Raw genomic sequence first — 18,874 nt, forward strand, 5'->3', positions numbered from 1 at the left:
TCTCCCTCAGAGCCTTCCCCTGAGGCATCCCCACAGGTACCCTCAGTGCTTCTGCTCAATTTCCCCTCCCACCTCCAGGCCTCCATGGTGCCTGGTCCCCAGGGCACGTCCCGCCTGAGATTCTTATCCTCTGATGGGTCAGAAGAGGCCCCTAGAATACACCTGAGTGGCTGCAGATCAGATATAGCACCTGAGCTGGTTTGATGTGGGTTTTTTTTTTTTCTTTTTTGTTTTCTTATCTGCACTGTGATTTCAAAATTAGAATGTTTCACCTAAGAATCCGATTTTCTATATTTACCTGAAATACCAGCACACCTGATCACAGTGTGCCTTCGGGCCAAGTGACATCACACTAAGTGAACTGCCTGGCTCCCTTTAGGAGGAGTGTGAACCCTCTGGGTCAGCATGATCTTAACCCCTCCCTGTGGGTTAGTGTGGTGGACTGGAGAGTAACCCTCCCCAGATGTCTGCAGGGGCCCCGCCACAGAACTCACACATTTACTTTACACAGCAAGTGGGAATTCGTTTGCAGATAGAAATAAGGCCATTCAAAAAATAAAAATGAAAAAAGTAGCCAGGCAGTGGTGGCACACACCTTTAACCCTAGCCCTTGGGAGGCAGAAGCAGGGGTATCTCTGTGAGTTCGAGGCTAGCCTGGTCTACAGAGCAAGCTCGGGGACAGCCAGGGCCACACAGAGAAACTGTCTCAAAAAACCAAAAAGAAAAGAGAATGAAGGCCATAGTTCTCAATTACAGAGTTTATCAGGGATGGGGGTATTCTGCACAATTCGCAAGGGTCTCTAATGTGAACAAGGAGCAGAGGAAAGCAGGCAGAGAGGCGTGGCAGCGGGAAGAGCGAAGGGACACCATGTTTTTGAGTTTGAGGACAGAGAAGGAGCCACCGGCCAAAGCGTAGGGGCTAACTTAGAAGCCAGAAAAGCCATGAAGTAGGTTTTAACTAGAGCCTCCAGAAAGGGGTGTGGTCTCGCTGGCATTTTGATTCTAACCCAGTGGGGTCAGATCACATTCGGGTTGTCTCAAGCCAATCTGTCTTGGAGTTATTCACTTGTTAGAGCAGCGAAGAAAACTGGGTACAGTGGACGCGGAGTGTTTTAGGAATCTAGAGCCGGAGAGCTGTGTGTAACACACCTGGCTTCTAATGATCTGGAAGCAAAGCCTAAATTTTTTTTTGTTTTGCATGTAAGTGTGTGTACATGTGTGTGTTTGCACAAGGGTGGGTGCATGCATGTGTGTAAGTGTGGATGCATGCATGTGAACAGGCATTTAGAGGTTCACATTTGACTCTTGGGAGTTGTCTGCCTTATTCACTGAGGCAGGCTCTCTTAGAGGAACTCAGAGCTCACAGACCTAGCTAATCTGGCTAGCCTGTTTACTCCCAGGATCTCCTGTCTCCAACCCTGGGCACCAGAATACAAGCTGGCCCACATGCTCACCCAGGCTTTATAGAGTTCTAGGGATCTGAACTCTGGTCCTCACGCTTGCATAGCAAAGGCAAACACTTAACCTAACTAATATATCAACTAGGAAAGGTTGGGAAAGGGGTCCTGGTCAGAGCAGAGGCCTGCTGAGAGTGTGAGGCCTGGGGGCTGCACACAGGGCTAGCTCTTGTCAGCGGCCAGTGTAGGAATTTCACCCCTGGCTGAGGACAGGATTAGAGGGTTAAAGTGGACTGCATGGGGCATGCCCAGACTGGGTAAAAGGCCATCAAAGCTCAAGATGGGAGGATCAGACGTGGGCCCTGAGGGAGGTGCAAGGCCTCAGGGCAGTTGTCCCAGACTGGAGGCCTCTTTCAGGCCAGGCTATCTCCGAGGGCCTGACTGATGGCTTGCCTGCTGGTCTTTTGTCAACTTGACACAAGCTAAAGTCATCGGAGAAGATGACTTTATCCTTAAGATAAGGCTGTAGGCAAATAATTTTCTTACTTAGTAATTGGCGGGGGAGGGCCCAGCCCATTGTAGAGGGTGCCATCCCTGTGCTAGTGGTTCAGGGATCTGTGGGAGTGGAGCTGAGCAACCCAGAGGGAGCAAGCCAGTAAGCCGCAGTCTTCCACAGCCTCTACGTCAGCTCCTGCCTCCAGGTTCCTTCCTGGCTTGAGTTTCTGTCCTCACTTCCTCTGATGATGAATAGTGACTTCAAAGTGTAAGCCAAATAAACCCTTTCCTCCCCAAGTTGCTTTTGGTCAAGGTGTTTCATCACAGCAATAGAAACCCTAGCTAGGACACACAGCCTGGGAGCCACATGCCTGTCTGCATTGCCTTTTGTCTGTTTCTGAATACCAGCTAAACTTGCTAGCGAGCCCCCACTTTTATCCTCACTATAGCCTACAGTGGCCTATGTGTCTGGAGGGGGTTGAACAACAAGGACACCAGGAGCCATTATGAATGACAGGGAGGGGTGGCCTGAGTTTGACCTGCTAAGGAAATTCATGTCACTTTAACCTAAAACATGAAGTGAAATTTAAGGCAGGTCGTCTGAAAAGGAAAAACTTGGGGGGCCCTGGGAATCTACATAGATGTGCCCCATTTGCCGGCAGGGCTGTGGAAGCACGTACGTCCACACAGGTCTCCTCTGTCCTGATGGTATGGGTATTTGGAGCCAGATAATGCTTTCTGTCTGTCCTGTGCACTGTCGGGTGCTAACGGCATCCTTGGCTCCACCTCTACCAGATGCCAGAAGCCACTCCCATCCAAGTTGTGATGAATCAGAACACCCCCAGACTTGGTCCAATGTCCTTTTGAAAACCAGTGCCTAGCAGGACCCTGGGAAGGATCAATTGTAGGCAATCACACGTTTGCATGTGGCCGCTCCACACAGCCCCTTGATGTCTGTACCCTGAGGACCTGCTCTGACCATCCCAGTACAAATTTTGAAAATGTGCCCACTGAATAGACAGAGTGCCCATGAGCTCTGCTCCAAAACTTGCCTGGGACTCAGCCCTAACACCTGCACTGCCCCTGCCACTGACAGGCCAAAGGACCTCTGTAGAACTCCTTTCCCTCCCCGAGCCTCAGTTTCCCCATTTGCGTAATGAGGAGCTAACCTAGAAGCCTTTCAAAAGCTCTTCTCTCTGCAGAACTCAGTGATTGGGTGATCCACAGAGGGACACGAATTCTCCTCCCAAACTCCAAGTTCCTCCCGGGCCTTAGTCATTCTAGGGTCTGAACTTTCTCGCAAAAACCAATTTAAGGGCCTGGAGAGATGGCTCAGAGGTTAAGAGCATTGCCTGCTCTTCCAAAGGTCCTGAGTTCAATTCCCAGCAACCACATGGTGGCTCACAGACATCTGTAATGGGGTCTGGTGTCCTCTTCTGGCTTGCAGGCATACACACAGACAGAATATTGTATACATAATAAATAAATATTAAAAAAAACAATTTAAAAAATCTTCCAGTTTGAAAGAAAGCTATTAAAAGAAAGTAAAAGTTTCAAAACCAAATCCTAAGCAAACAGTCCTGAAACAAAAACACACACACACACACACACACACACACACACACACACACACAGGCGCGCGTACTCACACACCTCGACCAAGGTATAGCTGAGAACAGGATATGAAACCACTCAGGCAGGCCTGCACGGAGGAATGACTCACAGGCCATTCGAGATGCTTCTATTTCAAGGCACAATCCACCCACTAGATCTGGAGGCTCCAGAAACAAAATAAACCTTCAAGAGACTGCCCAGCTTCTTATCTCAAGGTGGGAAGACTACGTGGAAACCTCAAGGGCTCCAGGCAGAGGAGACAAGGTAGGGCCCCTGAATTCCTGTTCTCTTTAGTGTCAGGCTTCAAATTGCAGGCTTACTTCAAGAAAGTCTTTGCACCCCACTTCCCTTGACTGACCCGAGTTCAGAGCTGCACAGCCCACGGGTTCGTGCCCTTTGGTTTCAAAGGTTCAGGTTACTGAGGCGTTGTGTGTCTTTGTCCTGACAGAACTAAGGTTGGACATTCCAATCACGGTTTCCCGTTGTGCCCAGTGCCTGAGTTTGGCTGTGGATACCTATATTCCTCGTATTTCGGAAAGGAAACATGAATCTTAGCATACCGCTTAAGACATAATGCTTTACGTAAAGCAGAAATATAAAAGTAATTTATGACTGGGTGTGGTGGCACACGCCTTTAATCCCAGCACTTGGGAGGCAGAGGCAAGCGGATGTCTATGAGTTCAAAGTCAACCTGGTCTACAAAGCCAGTTCCAGGACAGCCAAGGCTACACGGAGAAACCCTGTCTTGAAAAACAAAAGACTAAAGTAATTTATGAACTGAGGGTGTAGTTTAGGGGTGGAGTGCTGGCTTAGCATATGAACGGCCCTGCGTCCCCTTCCTGCCACTGACTGATGATAATGTTAAATATGTTAAATATTTATTCGACAAAATGCCCACTGAATGTCTACTGTACATCTACTTCTTCATATGCTAGAAATACATGAGGCCAAGGTGTGGTGGTGCACGCAGAAGCTGGAGGCAGGGGGATGGCTATAAGTTTGAGGCCAGCCTGATCTACGTAGTGAATTCTAAGTTAGACAGGGCTACATTGTGAGACCCTGTCTCAAAAATTAATGACATTATATAAATGAATATATGAAACTATCCACAATAGGAAATTCCCTGCATAAAGCCTGATACCAGAATTGGCAAAATTGAAAGAGATGCAAATGCCTGTGGCACGGCTAAGTACATTCTCCTCTGTACTTACCCTTGGGGCTTTTTTCTTTTTTCTTTTTAGACTTAGAAAGTCTCTCACTTTTACAGAGGCTCATTGCCCTGCAGAAGCCAGAATCATTCGGAAAAGGTCACCATCTGGCACAAACCTATTTTCTTTCTTTCTTTTTTTTTTTTTTTTTTTTTGAGACAGGGTTTCTCTGTGTAACAGCCTTCTTTCTTTCTTTCTTTCTTTCTTTCTTTCCTTGTTTGTTTTGTTTGTAGGACAGTCTTGTTCTCTAGCTTAGCTGGCCTCAAACTCACAAACTCACAGCAATCCTCCTGCCTCTGCCTTCCAAGTGCTGGGATTTTTGCAGGTGCGCACCCACTGTGTAAGACTCTTTTTACTGGTCCTCTGGGGTCTGATTTACATTACTTTCTATAGGAAGCACACTGGTGCGGCCCTACCGTCTCTGTTCTCTGGAGGGACACCTCCTGGCCTTTAGCCCACCCTGCCCTGTGACCTCGCTTCTACATATGTCTGGCTGTTACCCAATTTATGAATCAGGGGACAGAGGACGGGGCCTGGTATTTCATTTGGTGCTTTCTCGGAGCGTGGTGTCCTGCCAGCCCCCTGGTGTAGACCAGGGATCCTGTTTATGGGGAGGAGCTCAAGTGCTTCGGTGGACGAAAGCGTAGGTAGCAACACCACGCAGCTCCGTGAGGTGAGTTACCGGTGGAGAAACCACGGCACTGACAGGTGAACTGCACGTGAGCTCTTCCTGGTTTGAAAGCTAAGGGTCAGGATTTTCTGCATGTGTGGATGTTATGTATGCGTGTGTGTTCATGTGGGCACATACGTTTAGGTGCGTGTTCACGTGTGTGACGTGTGTGTGTTGGAGACCAGAGTCTGACACTGGGCACATGTTTAAGTCGCTCTATACTGTAGATTTCCATACCCGGTCTCACTGAACTGAAGCGCAGCCATTGGCTAGAAGCTAGCAATTGGCTGGCCAAGTGCTTAGGCTCCGCCCATCTCTGCACCCTCCTCCTCCCACAGCGAATGAGGATCACAGATGCATTCCCTGTACCTGAATTTTACAAGGGTGCTGCTGATCTGAACTTGATTCCTTCTGCTTATGCAGCAAGCACTTTACCAACGGAGATCTCCCAGCTCCTTTTTGCGTTTTTACAAACAGATATTTTCTTGTAGATAGCTATAGATTGATTGATTGATGGATGGATGGATGGATGGATGGATGGATGGCACGGACACATACTCCCGCTTGCCCCATCCCAGGCCTCATGACTTGTTCTCCTTTGTGAGTTTGTGTCCGTTATTTCTGCAGCTGGTTTAAAAACCTAACCCCTCTTCCAAGCACAGGAGCATACATGTTGGAAGTCAGGAAGTTGAGGCAGGAGGATCAAAAGTTCAAGGCCAGCTGAGGCTGTGTAGCAAAACCCTGTCAGAAAATAAGAAATACGTGGGGCCAATGAGATGATTTCAGTGAGGAGAGGGGCTTGATGACCTGACTTCAGTTCCTAGAATCCACGCGTGGAAGGAGAGACTTGAACCCTGCAGGTTGTCCTCTGACCTCCACATGATGACACACATCCGCAAAATAAATAAATAAATAAATAAATAAATAAATAAATAAATAAATAAAAGCCACCCCAAAATTACCTCCCTGGGAGACAGTGGGCAGCATTGTGCTATAGACATTTGCTGCCCTGGCACACACGCTGTTCATGCTCAGTGAAGGCTTGCCTTGCTGAACCGGGTGGTAGCAGCGGTACATTGTCTAAGTCTGAGAATATGATCTTATGTGGAAGCAGATGACTTACACATGCAATTAAAGCTCTTGAAATAAGATTGCCCTGTATTTAAAGCCCTAAGTACAAGGACAGGCATCCTTAAAACAGTAGGATTGAAGACTGAAACCAGGCTGAGGTACAGACCTCCGATCCTAGATACTCAGGGGGCTGAGGTAGGAAAATCAAAAGTCCAAGGCCAACATGGATGACAGAATGAGCTCAAGCCAAGCTCGGGCAATTTCGTGAGACCCTGTCTCAAAATAAAACGTAAAAAAGAGAGAACTGGGGATGTAGCCCAGTAATAGAGCACTTGTCTAACATGTGTGAGCACACAAACACATACATGCACAATGGAGACAGACAGAGGAGATGGACCAGCAAAGACAGAGCCTGAGAGTGAAGTCACAAAATCCCACAATACAGACTGCTAAAGGTTGTGGCAACCACTACAGAGTGGGAGGGAGGAAGAAGGGGAGGGGACACTAAGCATCCCCCCAGCAATGGTTCCAGAGGGGGACTTTCTTGCTGAAGCACCTGGACCTTAGACTGCCAGCCTCCAGGGAACTATAGGAAACTGTTGCTGGGAACTTCAAATCTGTGGTAGTTTGTAGCCATAGCCCCAGAAGATGAATCAGTGGACACAGAGAAAAGAGACTCCTGACTGAGAAATTTAGGGCTGAAAGGAAGCGGCTTCAACTTGGAGGCTCTGCGGATGAGTCTTGACCCGCCTACTCCAAGTCTTTAGTACTTGGCATTGCTCTCCTGAGCCTTGGTGTTCTCCTTGGTCAATAAGGACAGCCAAAGCAGTAGATGCCACTGCAGAGTGCCAGGCAGCATGCTTAGCCCTTTCTTGAGCCCTAAGACAGACTGGATGGCAGGCCCGGAGTTACCATCAATCAAGATACTGGGCTTGCAGTGAACAGCCCCATTTTGCCATGTACGAAGAATACACTTTGCATTGAATCAAATGTGATAGCCCCCTGGAAAGAGATGAAACCCTGGAGTTGAACAAAGCCAGGCTGATTGAATTTGTGTGACATGATAATCTCAGCCAGCAGTTCTCAACCTCCCTAACTCTGTGACCCTTTATTATAGCTCCTCATGTAGTGGTGACCCCCAGCCATCAAATTATTCTCGTTGCTACTTCATAACTCTAGTCTTGCTACTGCTGTGAATCATAATGTAAATATCTGATAAGCAACCCTAAGGAGGTCGTGACCCATACGATGAGAACCACTGCTCTAAAACCGCCATCGTTTGGGACACGGAGATAGCATTCCATTGGTGCAATGACACAGGAGAACACATCCAATCGGGAGCTGTGCTGCACAGGGGGATGGGGTCCTGACACATCAGAGAGCCGTGGGTGCCACTGCTAAAGATGATGGCTCCCCCCCCCCCCGCCCGGGGACGATCTCGGAGGAGGCAGAGCACTGTGACAGCTGGCGGCTGATCTTCCCAGAGGAGGAGCAAGGGACAGTGAGGGCCTCTTGGGCAGCTGTTTCCTGGGGTTGTGATGTCACTGGCCCATCCAGGAGGCCACAGTACCCACGCCTGCTGCTGCCTCCCAGCTGGCCGGCTCCACTTCCTGTGCCCCTTGCTTGCCCTCGCCTTCTTTCTCATGACCTCAGGAGGCAGCTGGACTCTGACTCAATGAACAACTCGCATCTGTAATTTGGGAGAACAAGGGCTCCTCTCCGCTCCCCATGGCTCCTGCACTTTGGGAGGAGAGTAACTCTGGTCCAGTCATTTTTTTTTAAAGCTCAGTTCCTCCAGGTCCAGGGGGTCTGTGGAAGCTGGATAGCAACAGGTCCCTTGAGCAGGCACGTCTGGACCACCCCCTGCAGCAGCCAGGGCACTCCGCTCTCATCTTGCCTACAAATCGGATCTTCATATGGAAGCTAATGTGGAAGTAACCCATTCTGTGACAAAACAAAGTTCCAGAACCTCTGATCTTCCATACTGTACAAATTAAATCTTGTTAAAATAAAATAAGGGGTAAGAGAGGAGGACCAGCAGTTAAGAGCACTTGCGGCTCTTGCAGAGGACCCAGGTTTGGTCCCCAGCACCCACTTGGTAGCTCACGACCATCCATACCTCCAGTCCCAGGGGATCTGATGTTCTCTTCTGACTTCCACAGGCTGCAGGCACACATGTGCTGCACACATAATGCAGGTGAAAGACCCACACATGTAAAATAGAATAATAAACCTAAAAGAACTAAAATGAGCCGGGCACAATGGCTCAGCGTGTAGACGTCCTAGGGGTGAAGCATGGTGGTCTGAGCTCTCGCCCCCAACACATTCACAGGAGGAAGGAGAGAACCAGTTCTGTAAAGTTGTCCTCTGCTGCCACATGTGTGATGCACATGCCTACACACACACCATGCACGCACGTGCGCAATGACAGTAAAGATACACGAATATTAATAAAAACCATCTTTCTGGTAGCAGCTGTGGTGGTTCCCATGTTCTGTGGCTCGCCTTGTGGTCTCTTGAAAAATGGCATCCAGGGTGGCTATCTCTGATGACGTCACGAAGTTATTCTGTGACTCAAACATACGAAAGTCCTTGGTGCCTGAGGAAGTAAGGAAGAGCTGGCAGGAGATGCCTTTTCCTTGAGCAAGGACAAGAACACGATCCTGTAGGAGGCCAAGGAGACCCCACAGCTGGCGTGGTGGCCTGCACTGGGATGACCCCTGCTACCTTTGCCAAGATTTGCCAGGCAAGGACTGTGCTCTCTAGAGACAATCTGTGAGTTCAAGAAGGACAGGAAGAAGGATCCTGGTGGGCACCTGGTAGGCACGCCTTAAGAGCAAAACAGTTGGGGCCTGGCAGTGGTGGGGCACTCGGGAGACAGAGGCAGGTGGATCTCTGTGAGTTTGAGACCAGCCTGGTGTACAGAGAGAATTCCAAGACAGCAAGAGCTGTTACACAGAGAAACCCTGTCTTGAAAAACAAAGAAAACAAAAACAAAAACAAAAACAAACACATCTAAGTGCACTAGGCTTTGGGAACTGCACTATCAGGGCTCCCACTCTCAAGGAAATGGACATTTATGGGGGCACCAATAAATAAGAATCAGATAAATCAACAAGGAAAGATCAAAGGACACCTTTTGGCCAATTCGATTTCTTTTTATTTTTTTTTTATTTTTCTCTTTAACCACTATTCATCATTTTACAAATAAAATAATTGAGGCTCAGAGAGGTATATCGTTGTTCCTGGGATAACACAGCAGAGCCTGACCTTAAGTTCTGCTGATCCAGAAGCCACAGCTATAAGCACTGCTGACTTTTTGATAGCTATCAGCTCATCAAGGGTGCTCATGGAATGATGTTGGCTGGTGTTTTGGAGGAGTGCTGACTGGGCTGTTAGAACCATTCTAGAGTCTTAGGTCGATGGCCCCTTGGGTGACACATGAGGTCTTAGGCTCACCTTTTCCTGTATGGTTCTCTCTGGCCTTCCAAACAAAATCCCTCACATCCGGGGCAGAGAAAGGGAATCATGCCTGTTGAAGCTGTTCTGGTGTGAGGCATGACAGCGTCTGCAATCATCTCGGTGGGTTGTGCAATTGAGACAAGTGCTGAGACCGTGACTCACAACTTTTACGTCAAGATGGGAATTCCAAACAAGGACAAGGAAGAGAGTATCCTTCCACAGCTGTGGCCACCTCAGTCCCTGATTCTACTCCTCAGTCACAGCCAGCATCTGGGATGCACATGGAACCTGGCACCCCTCCTCTGGGCTCCAGGGACCCTCTCCTTAGTGGTCTCTTGAGGATCACGTGGCTCTCTCCACCTCCCATGGTCCCCCTAGTTGATGCTCCAGTCAAGAAGCCTAGTGGGTCTGGATTCAAGTCTTGTCTCAGACTCAGCTGGTGGTGCCTTTGGCATGTTTCTGGTCCTCAGCATCCTTGTCTCATCAGAGGCCAGCGTGGTGGTGCACTTAGGGTCTGCAGCTGGGGGGCTGCCACGTTCCAGACCAACCTGAGCTAAGTAGGGAGACCCTGCTTCAGAGTAAATGGGAGAAGCGGGTGGGGGCTGCCTCCCAGGGACTGTGGCTTGGACATCAGCTCTGAGAGTCAGTTGTCCTTTACTCAGGGTGGTAGGAAGACTGTGTCAGTTACTTTCCCCTGGCTGTAAACACCTAGCAAGAGCGGCTTAGGAGAAGACGGGTTCATTTTGGCTCACAGGAAGGATGAGGAAGCAAGTCACACTGTGGTCACAGCCGGGGAGCAGAATGCTGAGGCTCAGTCATGTTCTCCCCATTCTGCCTGAGACCCCGGTCCATGAAATGGTACCACCTACAGTCAGTGTGGCTCCTCCCATCTTCATTAATCAAATCTAGAAACTCACTCCCAGACACACCCAGAACTTTATCTCCTAGATGATTCTAGATCTTATCAAACTGAGACTCAACACTAACCATCACATGGACCCTTAATAAGTTTTGAAGAATGAACGAAAATTCTAGTAGAGTGGCCAACACACAGTAGGTACTCGGGGTCTGGCTATTATTAATATCGATCCCTAAAAATAAAACCTTTATGTGTTCTCTCTTAGCATTTGGTGGGCAGCTTTGTTTTGGATGGATTTAGTACCGTGAATGAGGGTCCCAGACTGGACACCTGGGCTGTTGAGAGCAGGCTGGGCAGGTGAGACCCCAATCCTACAAAGTTCTGGTGGACTGGGACGGCAGGATGCTCCCTGTGGGGCTCAGCTGGGGAAGGCAGCTCCTTGATTTCTCTTCCAGACCCTTCATCTCAGTTGTGATCTCTCTGCACAGCTCTTGAGATGTTCCCCAAGACGGGTTCATCCTGAGTCCAGGGACCTCCTTCTGGCAGCTTTGAGGCTGGACGAGCCTAGAAAGAGAACTGGGCTCTTGGCATCAGCTAACATCTCTGGCAACAGCAGCAGAGGCTCATCTTGGAAAAGGGTATTGTCTTTTGGAGATGGATAAGTAATTATTACCCGGCTATTCCTTTTAATTTTTATTTATTTTATGTGTATGAGTGCTCTGCCTGCTGGTATGTCTGTTTATCACTTGCATGCCTGGTGCCCACAGAGGCCAGAAGAGAGTTTGGGATCCTCTGGAACCGGAGTTACAGATGGCTGTGAGTCACCATATGGGCCCTAGGAGTTGAATTCAGGCTCTTGGAAGAGCAGTCAGTGCTCTTATCTGTGAACCATCTCTCCAGTCCTACTTGACAATTGTTATTCTAGGTAAGACTTGTGGTTTAGAATGTGGCTCAGATGGTGGAGTGCTCCCTTAACAAGCACAAAGCCTGGGGTTTGATCTCTAGCACTATCTAAAACCCGGGAACGATGATGTATGCTTGTAATCCCAGCACCTCTGAGAGGAAGACAAGCAAGCCAGAAGTTCAAGGTCATCCGAGGCTGGACTGGGGTACCTGAGAATATCTCAAAACTAACAACTAACTAACTAACTAATAATAAAGCCACCCCCCCCCCAATAGAGTAGTATTCACACACATACAAAGATGGTTGGCTCTACGCGCAGTAACAGTGAAACCTGGGAATGCTGAAATGAACAACATTCTCTGTGTGATTGTTAATGTTTCTGGGGTATTGGAGAGCAGCTCCAGGGTCCTGCATGTGACAGGCCAGTGCTGAACTCTTCCTCCAGCCCTACTACTTAGTAATTTATTTGTGCGTGGGACTTAATTTACAGAGGCGATTACAGTGCGGTCTGTGCCAAGGAGAAGTTTTTTATTCACAGCCCAGGGGGTGGCTGCATTTCATGGGGAAGCAGGGCAGGTCAGAAGGGGAAGAAGAGAGTGTGGCCCAGGGCCTTGAATGTGGTTTCTGTGGGAAGGAGCACGGGAGCAATGGAGCGAAGGTGAAGGCAGGCAGCAAGTGTGAACAAGGTTAGGGCCAGATAACTATCACCTGAATCCTGTGGGCTGTAGGCCTCTGGGTGCTTCGTCTCTGGCCTGGGGCAACTTAGCAAGGGAGCTGCTGAGCTGGTAGGGGAAGGTGGAACCCAGAACCTGGCTGGAGATAAAGGCTGTGGTTGTCGGGTTAAGATGTAGGGAATGCTCAGAAGCAAGTCATTCACCATTGCTGCCCAGATGTCAAAGAAAATAGATCTAGGCACGGTGATGAGCACCTTTAATCCCAGCCCTCGGGAGGCAGAGGCAGGTGGATCTCTGTGAGTTCAAGGCCAGTCTGGTCTACAGAGCAAATTCCAGGATAGGCTCCAAAGCTACACAGAGAAACCCTGTCTCAAAACACACACACACACACACACACACACACAAACACACACACACAAAGAGGGGGGCCTTGTATGACCTCCAAATGCTCCTATACTGAACTGGATCCACAGTCCAGATCTGACTGCCTTACTATTATTTTTGTATGTACTATTTTTATTGTTTTGTTTTTGAGACAGGGTTCCACTATATGAATCCCTGGCTGACCTTAAACTCACAGTAATACTGCTTCAGTTTCCCAAGAGTTGGGATTACAGGCATGAGTCACCAAGTTCTTGGCGTTTATATTGTATATACGTGTGTAATTCACGTGTGTGCACAGGTGCATGTTCACATATGTGCACTAGTGTGTGGAGGCTAGAGGTTAAAATCAGATCTCTTCTTCAGTTGCTCTCTCTTTTTATTTAAAAAAAATTATATGTTTGGGTATACTGCCTACATATATGTCTGTGCATCATGTGTGTACTGTGCCTCTGGAGGCCAGATGAGGGTGTCAGGTACCCTGGAACTGGAACTACATATGGTTGTGAGCTGCTATGTAGGTGGTGGGATTTGAACTCCAGTCCTTTGAAAGAACAACGGGTGCTCTTAATCACTGAGCTATCTCTCCTGCCCCTCTCTTTCTATTAAGACCACTGAATATGCAGCTAAGTGCTTAGGCCAGACTGGCTGCCCACGGCCCTTGGCATCTACTTCTGTCCAACCCGTAGTGCTGGGACAATATACCTAGCTTTTTACATTCGAACTCAGGACCCTCATGCTCTGTTACAGATGCTTTACCAACCGAATCGTCATCGTGTTAGACCAGGAACTTACATTTTAATAGTGACAAACAGGGCATGTTCCAGCATGGAAGAGCTGTAAGCTCCGGCAAGGCAGGAATATGTCCTGGAGTTCAGAGTGTAACCACTGCTTAGAGCTGCCGGGGACTCCTGCAGCCTCCGGGAGACTGGTACTGGAGACAACAGGCTGTTTGGATCATGAAGTGAGCGGCTAACACAGAACAGAAACACACATTGCCTCTGTGGGGAAAGGGCGGCCGGGCAGGGTGAGTTTAAAATAGGTGGCCTTTCAACCAGATGCTGGGGGAGCAGGGAGGGCTTTGACGTCACAGCTGCACGGTCCACAGCCCAGAGCTCCGCTGTGGCAGAGTGGCCCTCAACAGAGGCACCCAAGATGTACCCAGGACAACCGGGATGCTACCCAGCCTGGCTCCTCCCCTGAGACTTCCTCCAGCCTTGGCTGCTCTCACAGTGATGGTGTGACCGACTGGCAATGTGGGGGTGTGGTAGGCAGGGTTTGGATGAGGAGGTCCGCGGACCACACCAGGTGTGTCTGCTCATCCTGGGTGACCTCACTCGGCTACTCTGGGCCTCAGGCCCGGCTCACGTCTACTTGCAGCTCTGGAGACACCTGTCCCTCTTGTCCCGTGCTTCTGTATCCCACTCAACACCCTCCCTCCCGAGCAAGGACTCTCCCTCTTCCAAGCCTGGGAACACTGGGTATAGGAAGGAGAGGGACAGATTTTGAAACTTGACGACCTTCCAGGCTGGTCCTGATTCTGATACCATAGCTGGACATCCAGCCCCTCGCCTCTGTTTTCTTTTTCTACCATTGGTGCATCTACCTGCTCGTTCATAGTTAAGGTGAAAGCCTGCCGGCCAGGTGGTGGCACACGCCCTTGAATCTCAGCACTCAGAAGAAGGCACAAGCAGGTGGATCAGCTTGAGGCCAGCCTGGTCTACAGAGCAAGTTCCAGGATAGCCAGGGCTACACAGAGAAACCCTCTTTCAAAAAAATAAAAAAAAGAAAGAAAGAAAGAAAGAAAGAAAAAGGGCTCCAGAGTTTTTTTTTTGTTTTTTTTTTTTTTTGTTTTTTTTTTTGGTTTTTCGAGACAGGGTTTCTCTGTGGTTTTGGAGCCTGTCCTGGAACTAGCTCTTGTAGACCAGGCTGGTCTCGAACTCACAGAGATCCGCCTGCCTCTGCCTCCCGAGTGCTAGGATTAAAGGCGTGCGCCACCACCGCCCGGCTCCAGAGTTAATTTTGACAGCCCCTCCTTCCCAGAGTTCCAACCACCACTGCTCAAAGTGCTTCAAGCTTTTCTCTCATTCTTTTTTTTCTTTCCTTCACCTTTTTCCCCTTCTCTCTCCTGCCAGCCCCCTTCTCTCTCCCTCCATTTCAAAGGTTTGTTTTTCTTATGTTTAATTATGTGTATCTGTGTGCCTGAGCATGTGAGAACAGGTGCCCAAGGAAGCCAGAGGCATCAGAGTCCTTGTAGGAAGAGTTAGAGATGGTGACGAGCCATCCACTGTGGGTGCTGGGATTTGAACTCGGGCCCTTTGGAAGAGCAGCGATCACTCTTAAGCACTGAGCCCCATCTCTCTTTATCATCTCTCTCCCCCTCCCCTGCATCTCTTTCTTTCCTCCTTTTCTTCTCTTCCTGATAGGGTTTTCTCCTGGTACATAGCTTGTTTCAGTGTCCACGGTGCTGGGATTACAAGTTTACCCCTCTGATGCTGGCCTGGCTTTTCAGATTTCTAGGTGGATTTCAGTCAGGCTGACAGCACCTGGCCTGGCCCATCACCTGGCTGCCTGCAGAGACTGAACCCCACACCATGCCTCTGAAAACACGTGACCTCCTGGGTAGATCCTGTCCATGAGCCTCCTTCATCCACATCAGCATGAGGGCCTACGGTCACCACTCACAAAGTGAGGCCTGGGAAGAGTCCTGGATGAGTGGGCAGGGCCCAGTGTATGAAGAGTTCTGAAGATGCTTTACCCCAAAGACAATAGGGACTCACTGCAGGTTTTAGACGGAGAGATAACGTGATCAGACCTGGGTGGGGAGGGCAAGAGAAGGGTATTGTTCTGTCTTCCTGCATGTTCAGAAGGGAGATCTTACCTGGATAAAAAGGGTGGGGAAGATGGGGACAATGCTGGCATCAGAAACTCAGGGTGAGCTGACCCATAAGAAGCCAAGAGAGCTTGGGGAGGCGCATGTTGCCTAACACTGGGATTGTGTGGCCTTAGGTGAGCTTCTTCTGCTCTCTGAGTCTCCAGTTCCTCATCTGTGAAATGGGTTTACTCGCAGCCCAATTTCTGAGGAGTCACAAGAACTCAGTACAAGAAGCAGTGACACTTAGGCCAGGGGCCAGGCAGCCAGCAAGTACTCAATCCAGCATCATAGGAAGGGATTTTTACTGCGGTCCCCTATGGTTGCTAGGACAGCTTCCAGTGGCCTGGAGGGCCTCCTCTCCCTGAGCCACCAGAAGGCCAGCAGACTCAGGGGGGCTGCACGCTGGGAGGCAACCCTGCTTCCTGGCACGGAGGGTGGGGCCAGCAGCCCAGAGTGCAGGTGCTGCCCCTGGTCCCTCCCCAGCTATTTCCAGCCTGTCTGCCCGAGGCCAGCGCAGGTGTGGGCGATGAGTCAGAACCAGGCGGAGAGGAGAGGACGAGGCCTGGGGGCCTGATGTCATCACAACCTCCCTCCCTAGTCTTTTCCAAGAGCACATTCTTTGGGGGACGACTGGGCCAGCACCAACGGTTGGTTCCGGGGCCCCATCAGTGTCACCAAGAGGGCATGGGAACCAAGCCCTTCGCAGTCCCCAAACCCAAACCTCTGCTGCTGGCTATGGGTGGGGCAAGAGCCATGAACTATCCCTATCTACACCCAGTAGGTCTCTGACAGGGTTTGGCACACAGTAGGGCAGGCATAAGTGTGCATGGGACCAATGAACCAGTATTTGTATGGAACCATTGCTCACATACAGGAGTGTAGGCTCCAGGATAGCCAGGCAGAGTTTCTGTGACCCTGGTCAGGGGACTTGGCCACTTTAGTTTGCTGTCACTGAAGGGGGCAGGGGGCACCTTAACAGTTCTGAGATCCGAGGTCCTATCCATCGAGTACCACTGCAGGGGACCAAATGAAGCAGCTTCTTGATAGGTATTAGTCTGACTACAGACTGTGTTACCACGCCCCCAACCCTCACACAATACTCACAACACCCTGCGGGTCAAGGCCACAGCTGAGTGGAGGCTTCTGAGACTGTAGCCAAGTCCTTGAATCTTTAGCTCCATTGGTAGAGTGCTTGTCTAGCGCCCACAAAGCCCTGGGTTCAATCCCCAAAGCTATACAAGCCGGGTACAGTGGCCTACACCTGTGACCCCCAGCGTGTGGAGGAGGTGGGAGTGTCACAAGTTCAAGGTCGTTCCTGCTCACCTTGGTGAGTTTGAGGCCAGTCTGGGAGGCGTGAGACCTTGTCCGGGGCGGGGGTGGGGGTGAGGGGTGGGGGACTGAATACCTGTGAATTTTATGCCTGCCCATACCTGCTGTGTGACCTTGGGTGACTCACTCACCCTCTCTAAACTTCAGGCTAGTGAAAGCGCAGTGAGGGCGGAGAGCGTCGTGTGCAAAGCGCCCAGATGGAATCTGGACACAGGCAGCTGCCTGCAGCATCCCCCAAAAGCCAGGTTTGGAGCTGAGCCTCCGACACAGCTCCAGTGGAGCAGAAAGTGCATCGGGAGGGAATGAAGAGACCTGCGCTCCGGAACTGACTTTGCAGTCACCTGGCTGTGTGTCCTTAGCGGCCCATCTGTGAACCCAAGGACTTGGACTCAGTGGCCAGCTCATCGGTCCTCCCGGCTCATCCTCCCCTGAACTGTGAGCACCCGAAGGCAGATGATCCAGAGAGGACTCAGATGAACGCCACTCAGTGGAAGTAGGTAAAAGAGAGCTTGTCCTCACCTCCAAAAGCCAAGCCTCAGGCTGAACCTGGGGCCTCTGCAGGCAGAGAGGGAACGGCAAAGGCACACAGCTGAGGAGCCAGCAGGGAGTTTCTGTCTTTGCTCTCCCATAGGCTGTCTCACATGGCCGCATGCACCTGTCGTCCGGTGTGCCTTCAGGGCACTGTGGGATACGATGAAGTTCATCCTACCGCCTGTTCCTGTGCACACAGCCCACGATGCTGACGGCATCTCCCCACGTAGCATGTAACCATGCTTGTTCCTTCCTTCTTTTTTTTTTTCGTAACAGGGTCTCTCCATGTAGTCCTGGCTACCCTAGAACTCACTCTGTAGACCAGGCTGGCCTCAGACTCACAGAGATCCATCTGCCTCTGCCTCCTGAGTGCTGGGATTAAAGGCGTGTGCCGCCACATCTTTAACCTATTATTAAATTGTATTATTAAATAGAAATCTATTATTAAATAATAAATATTTAATATTTAGCAATATATCATCTGTTGTTATTAATTATTGTGTATTATTAAATCTGAATAGCTAAATTAAATTATTAAATAAATCTATTATTAAATATTAGCCATTCCAATGCTAACAGGAAGCATATATATCTAAGGGACCGACAGCTAAATAATCTCTTCATATTTCAGAACCCAGGACATCTTGTGACCTTCAGATGATGTCAGGATGTAACACCCTCCTTAGCCTTTTTCACTGTTTGTGAACAGACACCCAACAACTAAACTCCTGGACAATTTGACTAACCATGAAGTAGTATGTCTAAGCAGGTCCAGGAGGTTGAGGTCCATCAAAGTCCCCAGTGTCCTGACCAGAAAAGACAAGGAAAGGATGAAGCCCCAGCACTGGCCTTCCTGCCTACTGTCCCCTGAACTCTCTCTCCCTTTTTAAAAAAGATTTATTTATGTATTTTATGTCTATGAGTGCTGGCAGAAGAGGATATCAGATCTCATAGATGGTTGTAAGCTGTCATGTAGGTGCTGGGAATTGAACCTGGGTCCTCTGTAAGAGCAGTCAGTGCTCTTAAGCACTGAGACATCTCTCCAGTCCTACAAAACTCTTTTCATGCACCTCGGTTTCTGAGGATGGCTTCAGAGGGAAGAGACATGTCCCCTCCCCCATTTCATCTCCCATGACCCTCAAAGAACTAGGCTTTTCTGCCCAGCTACTCCTGTCTTTTTGAACATCAACACCAAAAGTCAGCTGCAAAACAGAGGCAAGACTTGGCCTTTGTTCCCCAGGGCTCAGGTCGTTCCTGCTGCACCTGAGACCATCAAGAAGACCCTTTCTACCTGAATGGTTCCACCCTAGATCTGCTCTGGGCTTCTGCTGGTACCCAAATCTTCTGGGCTATCCTGCACCCTGGTTCTGGGCTATCCTGTACTCTAGCTCTGAGTTTCCTGGG

This window comes from Microtus oregoni, unplaced genomic scaffold (assembly GCF_018167655.1).
Source record: "Microtus oregoni isolate MIOR12 unplaced genomic scaffold, Mior012 000005F_ref0000423, whole genome shotgun sequence".
Lineage (NCBI taxonomy): Eukaryota > Metazoa > Chordata > Mammalia > Rodentia > Cricetidae > Microtus > Microtus oregoni.